This window comes from Cupressus sempervirens, chromosome 1 (genome assembly GCF_028749045.1).
Source record: "Cupressus sempervirens isolate cs-2001-9-10 chromosome 1, ASM2874904v1, whole genome shotgun sequence".
Lineage (NCBI taxonomy): Eukaryota > Viridiplantae > Streptophyta > Pinopsida > Cupressales > Cupressaceae > Cupressus > Cupressus sempervirens.
The window spans coordinates 421,533,625-421,545,502 of NC_143118.1; positions in this window are offsets into that span (position 1 = coordinate 421,533,625).

Below are 11,878 nucleotides of genomic sequence, written 5' to 3' on the forward strand. Positions count from 1 at the left end.
AATGATTCTTTTTCTAGGGTTTTCTTGGAACTCGAAGCCATTTATGTAAACTAGGGTTTCTTTTACATAGAAATATGAAACTACGTAGCTCGACACAAATGAAAATACATTAAGATCGATGAAAACTCGTTGTAGGAGGTTGCAATTTGCTTGGAATATTGGATTCTTTATTGTGAAGTGACTCTGTGCTCTTTATGTCCTCTGCTTCTTGATCGCGATGAGGAAAAATGATTGAAATCATGATAATATACCCTATTTCCATCGCATTAAATGCTCAAATGCAAACTCGGCTTATGCAGGAATTTCAACATTACTCAGCTTGCACTACATTCTTATTTTACTTGGCTTCCATAGGAGTTTCTTAACTCAAAATTAGTCATCAAATTGATTGTTGTTAGGAACTCAGCTTCCACTAGGATTTTACTCAACATCCAAAGACAGTCTCATCATAATTTTGTCTTGGCGTCTTGTTTCATGCAAATTTGTACTTTGCATTGCTTCTTCATGATTTAGGGCTAATGTATGATACTTCATTGTATGTATCAACCCCATAGACTCATCTTGAGATTAATTGGATGGGAAATGAACACTTGACCTTGTGGGTGAACTGACCCTTTCATTGGATGTACTTGATTCATTCTTTTTCTACCATGTCTTCTTCATGTTTGTTCTAATGTATTCCTCATCAGTCTTTTCTTTGCCCTTGTTTGATTCAATTTTTGGTGCTTTTCACCTTGTAGGACAATTTTTGCTGATGTGACTAGTTTTTAGGCAACTGAAACATGTGGTTTGGCTTAGCCACTTGCTATAATTCCCTCTAAAATGTGTTCTTATGCAATTTTGGGGTATATTTCCATATTCCTAACAATAATGATAGCTATGCCTAGTGTTGTAATCCCAATGGTACTGACTTTCATTTCCTTTTGTTTTTGTTTGTTGATTTGATGTCCACATAGGCTTTGATCTGCATTCAAATGCTATGTGTCCATACTTCTTACAATTATAACAATGTCCATCAAATCTTTGTGTCCTTGTAACTCTAGATCTGCAATCTTGTGTCATATGTCCTTGCATGTTGCACTTGTGACAGTAACTTTTGTTTTTGGGTGTGCTTATCTGATTGATTCTTCTACTCTTGCAAACATTAGCAGTATTCCCCCTTTTATTATGGTAATGACAAGTTGGTTTAGAATCCTTACCTTTTTCACTTCTTTGTTCAACGCTCTTTGATGATTCTCCAATTTCAGTTATGTTGTATCCAACTCTTGATGTATGATGGGCTGATTTTGGAAATTTCATCAATTGTTCAAAGTACTTGATGGCTTCACCTAATTTGTTGAGATTCTCTGCTACCTCTTTTTTTCTATTCAATTCATTCTGTAGTTATTCATTCTGCATCTTCAAAGTAGAGATCTCAATATCTTTTGTATTGAGTTCATGATGAAGATTCATTATTTGAGCAAGTGTATCCATTTGCATGTTTGAGATCCTTGATACTTCACTACATTTTTCTTCAAGTCTGTTTTGCAAGATTTCTTTTGTCATTTTCCATCATGACTTTATCCTCAACTACTCTTTTCTTTTGTTCAGTGATTTCACATAACATTATTGCCTGAGATTCATGTTCCATCTTGAGAGATCTTATCTCATTTGCTTGAACTTTGTTTTTCTCCATCAGTTCTGCTATTGCTACATCAAACTCTTTAGTGTCTCCATTGGTGCATAGTTTGTGGTATCAATCTCCTTGTAGTTTATATCATTTTAAGCTATGGCTATGGGTAAGTGCACAAAGTTGTGGTGCCAAAAGGGGGGTATAAGTGGACACCTTTTTCCTGAAATCTGCAAATTTTGAACTTCAACAAGAATTTGAAGATAGTTACGCTCAAAATTTTCAAATATGACAAAAAAAAAAGTAGTAGTCCTTTGAATCTAGTTTCTAAACTACTAATTTTTTTTCAAAATGGTTTAGTTTTAGGTCCTCAAAAAAGGGGGCCACAAAAAGTGGTACTGTTTATTCCAAAAAAACATAGCACAGTACAAAGTGTGGCCCCCCTAAAATTTGAACTTTTTTTTTGAAATTTTTTAATTGCTCCAGTCAAAAGTTACTTAACACTATGTAGTTTATCCCAAATTTTTTGAGTAATTTTATAATGTCTATTTTTTTTTTAACGAATTTTTTAACTAGACACATCCCAAAAACATGAAATATCTGTGTGCTCCCCCTAGAAATAATTGAAAACTAATCTAAAATCAAAATTTTCTTTTTTCAAAGTGTGTACAATGGAGTCTAGTTTCTAAAAAACTATGTTGTTACAAAATTCGATGAACGAGCTAAAATCTATAGCCCAATTAGTATGTGGTGGTTTTTGACAAAAAATGAACATACATTCAAAAGAAATTATAGATGAAAGGTTTGAAATAGTTCAAATTAAAAGAAAATTATATGGTTAGATAGCTAACACAAAGACCTATAATTCTATGTAACCTGATCTTATCGATACCCAACCATGAGAAATCTTGAAGGGGAGCACAAAAGAAAAATAATCATTTTTTGTATGTTTGCTGGAAAACACGTCTCAGGCCTATTCATCAAATCCAAACCTTTGGGTTGGATCTCCAAGGAAAAACCAAGCTTTAGGCTTGGGTTTGATTAAGGTTTAAATGGTGCGCGTGCCCTATAGCGTGTACGCACTAAAGCGTGCATGCGCTATTTAAACCTCAGCTCTAAATAGCTCGTGCACGCTATAGGGCGCAAGCACTATACTGTGCACACACTATTAAGATGTAAGTTGCAAAAGAGAACTAGGTGTAGCGGGGATAGGGGAATGGCTATGTGTGTGCATGAAAGAGATAGAGAGAAAGTAGGGGATAGGAGAGGGGAGAGAGTATAGGATGGGAGAGAGAAAGTGAGAAAGAGTAGGGGTGGCAAAGAGAGGAAGTGTGAGAGAGAGTACAAGTGGAAAAGAGAGAGTGCAAGATGGGGGAAAGAGATTTAAAGTAGGGGATGGGAGAGAGAGGAAGTGTGAGGGAGAGTACAGGTTGGGAGAGAGAGATTAAGAGTAGGGGATGGAGGAGAGAGAGAGTAGGTGATGGGAGACAGAGTGGGAGAGGAAGAACTTGAGAGAGAGGAGGATGGGAGTAGATGTGTGTGAAAGAGAGAGAGTATGGAATGGGAGAGGGGGAAGACAAAGTAGCTCAAGTGAGAGTAGGGGATGGAAGAGAGAGTAGGCGATGGGAGAGGGAGTGGGAGAGGGTGAGACAGGGGGGAATAGAAATGTGTGTGTGTGTGTGTGTGTGTGAGAGAGAGAGAGAGAGAGAGAGAGAGAGAGAGGAGGGGATAGGAGAGAGTGTGAAAATTTAAGAGAGACTAGAGGGTAGCAGAGAGAGAGAGAGAGAGAGAGAGAGTGCAGAGGGAGAGAGTAAGAATGAGAGTGAGAGAGAGAGTAGGCAGTGGGAGAGGGAGTGGGAGAGGGAGAGAAAGTGAGAGAAAAAGTAGGGGATGGAAGAGGAGGGGGGGGGGATGGGTGTGTGTGTGTCAAAGAGAGAGAGTCAAGAATGAGAGAGGGGAGAGAGAGATAGAGAGAGTAGGCAATGGTAGAGGGATGAGAAAGAGAGGGAGAGAGAGAGAGAGAGAGAGAGAGAGAGAGAGAGAGAGAGAGAGAGAGAGAGAGAGAGATAGTAGGTGGTGGAAGAGGGAGTGAGAGGGAGAGAGAGGTGGAATGGAAGCATTTAATAGAGATAGAGTAGGGGATGGGAGAGAGTAGGTAGTGGGACAAGGACTGCAAGAGAGAGAGAGAGAGGGGGGGGGGAATGGGAATGTGTATTTATTTATAAGAGAGATAGAGTAAAGGATGGGAGAGAGTGTGAGAGCTTGAGAGAAAGTAGTAGGGGATTGGAGAGAGAGAGAGAGAGAGAGAGAGAGAGAGAGAGAGAGTAGAGAGGAAGAAAGAGAACTTGAGAGAGATAGACAGTAGGCAGTAGGAGAGGGAGTGGGAGAGGGAGAGGGAGAGGGAGAGAAATAGGGGGGATGGGAGTGTGTGTGATAGATGTAGAGAGTAGGGGATGGGAGAGAAGAAGAAGAGTGGTGGATAAGAGTGTGTGTATCTATGAAAGTTAGAGAGTAGGGGATGGGAGAGAGTGTGAAAGTGTGAAAGTAGGGGCTGGCAGAGAGAGAGTATGATGATGGGGGAGAGAAAGTAGGCAATGGAAGAGGAAAAGAGAGAGGGGGGATGGGAGTGTGTGTGTGTAAGAGAGATAGAGCAGGGGATCGGAGAGAGTGTGAGAGTGTGAGAGTAGAGAGTGGATGAGAGAGAGAGTATAACGATGGGGGAGAGAAAGTAGGCAGTGGGAGAGGGAAAGAGAGAGGGGGGATGGGGGTGTATGTGTAAGAGAGATAGAGTAGGGTATGGGAGAGAGTGAGAGTGTGAGAGAGTAGGGGATGGGAGAGAAGAGAGAGAGTAGGGGATGGGGGAGAGTGTGAGAGTGTGAGAGAGTAGGGGATGGGAGATGAGAGAGAGACCAAGGGATGGGGGAGAGAAAGTAGGCAGTGGGAGAGAGAGTGGGAGAGGCAGAGAGAGCTTGTACAAGATGGGAGAGAGAGAGTAGAGAGGGAGATTGAGAGAGAGTAAAGGATGGGAGAGAGTAGGAAGAGAGAGGGAGGGGATGGGAGAGAGAGTAGGGAGGATAGAGAGTAGGGAGGATGGGGAGTGATGTGTTTTGAGAAAGTAGGGGGTGGCAGAGAGAGAGTACGACGATAGGGGAGAGAAAGTAGGCAGTGGGAGAAAAAAAGAGAGAGGGGGGATGGGAGTGTGTGTGTAAGAGAGACAAAGTAGGGGATGGGACAGAGTTTGAGAGTTTGAGAGTAGGGGGTGGCAGAGAGAGAGAGTATGATGATGGGGGAGAGAAAGTAGGCAATGGGAGAGGGAAAGAGAGAGGGGGGATGGGGGTGTATGTGTAAGAGAGATAGAGTAAGGGATGGGAGAGAAGAGAGAGAGTAGTGGATGGGGGAGAGTGTGAGAGTGTGAGAGAGTAGGGGATGGGAGACAAGAGAGAGAGAGAACAGGGGATGGGGAGAGAAAGTAGGTGATGGGAGAGAGAGTGGGAGAGGCAGAGAGAGCTTGTACAAGATGGGGGAGAGAGAGTAGAGAGGGAGAGAGAGAACTTGAAAGAGACAGATAGTAGGTAGTAGTAGTGTGAGGGTGAGAGAGAGTAGGGGGTGGTAGAGAGAGTACAACGATGGGGGAGAGAAAGTAGGCGGCGGGAGAGGGAGAGAGAGGGGGAATGGGAATGTGTGTAAGAGAGACAAAGTAGGGGATGGGAGAGAAGAGGATGGGGGAGAGAAATTAGGTGGTAGGAGAGGGAGAGGGAGAGAGATAGGGGGGATAAGAGTGTGTGTGAGAGATCTAAAGAGTTGGGGATAGGAGAGGAGAGGGGGTGAGAGAGGTAGAGAGAGTAGGTGGTGGGAGAGGGAGGGTGAGAGAGAGTAAAGGATGGGAGAGAGTAGGAAGAGAGAGAGGGAGGGGATGGGAGAGGGAGTAGGGAGGATGGGGAGTGATGTGTTTTGAGATAGTGCGTACACGCTTTATAGTGCGTACGTGCTTTGTAGTGCATACGTGCTATAGTGCATACGCACTATCTCAAATCACCAAAAAATGGTCAAAAACTAACCTTGGGGCTCATTTCATCCATTTTTAACTTTTGGTCTGTTATGCTCTCTATTATTCCGACAGAAAACATGGGTTTCAACATCTAGCAAACACTATTTCAACACTTTTGGAAGCTAGCAAACACCAAATTCAATCATTGGATATGTGATTTGAAGAATTTTTGAATATTCTTTTAATAGAAAAGGTTAGTGCAATCCATTTTAAATATTTTTTGTCAATTTATAGATACAAATTTGATTATAATTTGATATGTTATGTAATATATAGTGAATTCATTAAAAATTGTATATTTGAATGAAATGTTATTTCGAAATGGTTAGAAATTTGACAAGTCGTTTGATATATATTGTGCATTCATTCAAATAATTATAATTTTTATATGTAATTGAATAATTTTTAATTTACACATTTTAAGTAATTCGGATGTTTGAATAATTTGACATGTAGAAATCATCATCATGCCAAGGAAGAAACCAAAGATTCAAACAAATGTAGATAGGGAGAGAGATTTGACAATTAAAAGAGATAAAATGAAATTACTACGTGAACAAAGAAAATTGCAAAGTACTGATGAAGAATTAACTTTCGAAGAGGATCAATAACCACCAGTACAAAGAAACAAGGAGGAAGAATTAGAAAGACAAAGAGAACCAATGAAATTGTTACGCTCAAGAAGACAATTGAATTGTAAAGCTACACCATCCTCCAATGTTGGAGCCATATCGTTTGCTACACCATTTTCGAATGTTGGAGTCATATCATCCACTACACCATCTTCCAATGTTGAAGTCATATCATCCTGTCATGTTTAAGAGACACTAATTTATAGATTCGATGATATACACACTCCATCATGTCATGTTGAAAGCACAACATCAACACATCAAGTAGGTGATATTCCATCTTTTACATCTTATTGCCAAGGCACATCATCTTTAGTTCAAGGTACGCAATACACTCAACCTTATATTGATGTTCAAAATGTTGAGAGAATTGAAGAGATTAGAACACCTTCTAGAATTTGTTTTAGAAAACCAAAATATTTGATTGATATTGATACTAACATTTTGAAATCAATGCCTGACAAGATTAGCAAGTATACTTGTCAAAGAAAAGTTAATCATATGTGGAGATTATTTTTTGAAGAATTAAATATTATAGGTCAATGCCAATTATTTGTTGAAATGATGAGGAATTTGAAATTTAGGCCTATCATGAAGATTCTTGGGCTAAGAACGATGGATGATTCAAATGAAAGAAATAATGTAAAGAATCTAATGAGTGCTTATGACAAAGTGGGTTCTAAAGCATGCACCAAAGATAGTAATATCACAAGACAAGTACTCACATCGACAATAGTAAGTAGCCAAATGAAGAAAGCTTGACTCATGAGAAAGACAAGCAAAACATTAAAAATTGGTAGAGGTACCTTAAGGAGAGCCATGCTAAGGCATGAGAGATTAGAAGATCCAACAAAAAATGAGTTATGGACATTTAGCGGTAGACTACCATGAAAGGATAAAGAAATTAGTGAAGCCTTGAAATCATTGATCGAAGATTTTTAGAAAAATAACACACGTGTTTCTCCTAATCAAAAAGATGTTGTAAGAAGGAGGATTGGTAGCCGAAATTGTGAGCCAGATGCGAAACATTTTTTGGACTGAACTCAGACACAATTTTTTGCAAAATTTATTGGTATGTATCCTCAAATTCGAATAAGTCAAAGATTTTTTGAGATGGATAAACATTTTCATGTGAAAATAAATCACACATGCACAACTTATTGTTGTAGGATACATATTGAATTTTCTAACCATTTTGATGTTTTTAGGCATATATGCATAGTTTTGCATTCTTAGTTTGTTTTGCAGGATTGTGACATAAAAGAGCCACCAAGATCTTCAAGGGAATTCATATCCAACATTTTATGTGAAATAGGGGATGGCCAACAATTTTACAAGACATCATGCTTGGATGGTACGTGTTAATTTTGTGGTTCTTTACAACTTTTATCAACTTGTTAACATATGGATAGTACACATGAAATTGGAAATGAAATAGTAGATTATAGAAAATTCAAGACAGTGACATATGCTCTAAAAGATGGGAAACATGGTAAAAGATGTGATCTAGTTATTGAAAAGATTCTAGTGTATGAGTTCATGAAGATTTTTCGTGAAAAGATTATGTACGAGTATGCAAGGCATACCCATAGAGCTTGATGGTTGGATTTGCAATTCAAGTTGTGCAAGGATACATTTCCATTGGATACCATTGTTTTGGTTGTAGATTTTTCAGAGAACTACACATACAACCACAAAATGAGGTGCAAGAAAGTATTATACATCTCAAAAAGTTTCTATATTTGTTCACATAACATTCATGCATTCACCTACAAGTATAGAGGATGACAGGAAGATTTTGAGGGAGTACCATTTTTACATTAGCGATGATCGATCACAATTTACGGAGTTTGTACATGGTTGTTTTCAACTATTTGATGGAGATTTGGCTAACAGGGGCATATCATATCGTCAACACATTATTTGGTCAGACAATTGTGCATCTCAATTCAAGAATGCACGAATGTTCTATTGGTTGAGTAGGATGCACAAGTTGTGTAGAATTCAATATATGTGGAATTTCACAGAGGCTGGTCATGGTAAGGGAGAGCACGATGGTGCTGGCGCATGCATTAAAAGAGCCTTGGCTCATGAAGAACTAAAGTACAAAGATGGAGCAATATTGATAGATGCAAAATCCATTGTCCAATGGTGTAACACTACAATGGGTCTAGGTAAGGAAGGTGAGTCTACAGCTCGTAGATTTTTTTGGTTGATAGATAATACTAACATTGCACCATATCAAGATTGTTGCACACTAATAGGATCTAGTGAGTTACACTCTTTTAGAAGCTCTGATGCAGGTTAATGGAGTATCCACACATGAAAAATAGCATGCTATTGTCCATCATGTGCAGAGGAAAATTGGGATGAATGTGAGTCAATTGAATGTGTGGGCAAATGGAATATACGGGTTTTGGACCCAATTGACACCTATTGTCCCCCACAAGCACTATAAATGGTAGAGATGGATTTATCTATTGACTTTGACTGCTTGTCAGATTTAGTGCAACTTGGTAATATATATTTATATATTTGTAATTTCAATATTTAACTTTATAACTTTTACCCAAGTATTTTTTGAATTAATGACCGCATTTTGTACATTTGTCACTACAGGCCATGTTTTTGTTGTTATTGCACCTGAAGACAATGAAGAAGGGACATATTATTATCTGTTTCATTGTGTTGAAGCCAAACAAAAATTAGATCACTCGGTTATAGATGGTGAAGGTTTAGAGTACCATGTCAGTGCAGTGGTTGTAATAGGCACATGCCTTAGGCGATATCCTATGAAGAATCATAACTTGTGGTTATTCAAGATTTGGCAAATAGAGAGGAAGATTCTTCATTATTCAAACCTTGTTGTTGCATCAAATGTCCACTTGATAAAATATGGTTGAAAACCACATAATAAAATTCTTTGGAAAGTTTGCGAGTCAGACCATGAGGGAATACTTGAGACGTTAAAATGTCGAGCAAATCCAGTTGGCTCATTAGATTGAATTGGTAGAGAGAGAAAAAGTGATCAATTGGATCCAAATACAATTTTACAACCTCTTCCCCAAGACTGTCACATGACTAAGGTGGACCATATTGTTATGATGTATAAGTGATGAGATTTAGTTTTGATTTGTTTAGAATATAGATACATTATTTGAATTTATATTAGATTCTTTAATAGGACCCATTTTTTTAATCTTATCTTAGATTTGTTATTGTGCTAATTCTTCATTTGTAGGTCACCAAAGAAGAGGGCTAATAAAGTTGATGCATAAGTGATAAAGGGTGAGATGCCAAAATCATCTGCGAAATGGCATTATCAATTCACATCCTCAATATTTATTAGTGTTCTTTATTCAAGTACCATTGTATGATAATCATCTTATGCTTGGAATTGCAGAGGTTAAATTATGTCAATACTAAGGTTTGTAGCATCAATACTAAGGTTTTTAGCATCAATTGGTCATGCTAAGTATAGTAGTTGTATCATGAATCCTTCTTAACCAATATGACTAAGATTCTCGGAAGACGACTAAACCATATCATCTGTCTACTCCCTCTTTATATAAGAGTTTGTAAAAAAATGAGAATGAAACATTGATTATTACTCCCCCTCAATGTGAAATTCTCATTGATTGCATTTTTTAAAGTTTTAAGTCACTATCAACCTCTATATCATTGTATTCTTCTTATCACCAAATTACACAACAATGAGAATATGAATGATGAATTCTTCACATGAACCTGACAATTATAAATGCTACACCTTAATAAATGTTTGGGCTTGGTCTTTACTATTCGAGCTTATAATACAATACATTGGCTTCATTTTTATTTGGAAGTATTTATTATGTTTGTTCCAAAAGTCATTCTTCATTTGGCAATATGAAAATGTAACTATCATGAAAGGCATAGTCTTATAATTTGTCATTTATTTAATGGTATAAAAGCTTGGTTTTGGGTTTGAATCCATTGCCCCCATGACCCTCCTTCTCATGCATTTATTCTATTTATTCTTCTACCTCCTCCTCTGCTTGGCCATTTTGCAACACCATCTGGATGGAACTCTAGCCTTCCTCAAAACCATTATACATGACCTCTCCTTCTTCAAGATATTCTATAAAAAGTTCCTCAACCCTTGAACCTTTCAAAACCCCAATCTCAATGGAAGGCTTCTAGACCAAAGGAACTAGTAGATCCAGTTCTTTAAGAGAAAGAGACAACAAATCCAATTTTCTAGTGACTAGATGGAAAATTGGGGAAATCATTTCAATTAGTTGTAAATCAAAAGGAATTATAAGTAAACTATATCAATATAATAAGTAACTTAGTAATTATATCAATATAATTTAATTACTAAGGAAATGAATTTATTACTCTAACATATAGTACATTATTTTGTAGACAAAGGTGTTGAATTTGATGCTTAACAGATTTACATACATGTGTAATAAATAATAAGTGTTGTAGCTTTGGGATCAACACTATAAAATGAAGGATGTCATTCTACATTCATAGAGGCACCAAAATATTTTATTTCATATGGAGACAAAAGGAAATGTGTATTCTTCATAACTGCATTTGAGTCTCTTGTATTATCATTTTCAGATATTGACATCAGAGATAGCTTTGCATCTTCATCATTGTATTGATCAATGAGTCCTTATTGCACTCACTAGTTCTAAGCCAATGACTAAGGTATGAAAGAGTTTACATTAAAATTTCATTAGTACTAAAATTCAATATAAAATTCATAGGCACAATCGAGTGGTAACCTTGATAGTTTTGGTAGGGTCTTATTATTCCTGACCATCAGTGTATCCTTGAGGTGTATATACAGAGGAATTATCAGCTAGCTGTAAGAAAATATTAAGTTTTATGTGTAAATATATTTTATTTTTTAATATAAAATAGTTATTTATTCATATATAATATTTATTTTGTTCCCCTAGTTGGAAAGAGTATATATCTAATGATGTACATTTTACACCTATATGGCATTGTTGGGCATATGTTTTGTATAATTTTTTCTATGTATGTCATTTTTTTACATATATTTCATGTATGACATTATTAGACATATGCTTATGATGTTTCAAATTATTGATAAATGAATTATATGATATTGTTAGACCTTATGGAATCAACTTTGATTTTTTGTTATCACATTGGTTTGATGCTTGTATTCAATCAATCAACATAATTTCCTTTTAATTCTTCCACATTTGGCATATCCATCTAACAATGAACTTATGATACTCCCATCAAGAAGGGCATGATTGCATGGTTTTATGGTGGATGCCCCTCTCTTTTTTAAATTCCAACTTTATTCATCTACATGAGTAAGGGAGATCAATTTCATTTTTTTCAATTGTATTTAAAAGTTATTAAAGTTTTATCAAACAATGTGATTAAATAAATATTATTCAACATTTACCTCTATCATCAAGGTTGATTCATTCCTCCTCTTATTTTACCAAATAATTTGGATGAATAACCCATGGCTCCTTACATTTCTTGAAGAAAAATTTCAAAGACTTTGCAACATGGCTTCTCTTCTTCCATATAGTTCATGTTCATTGAAGA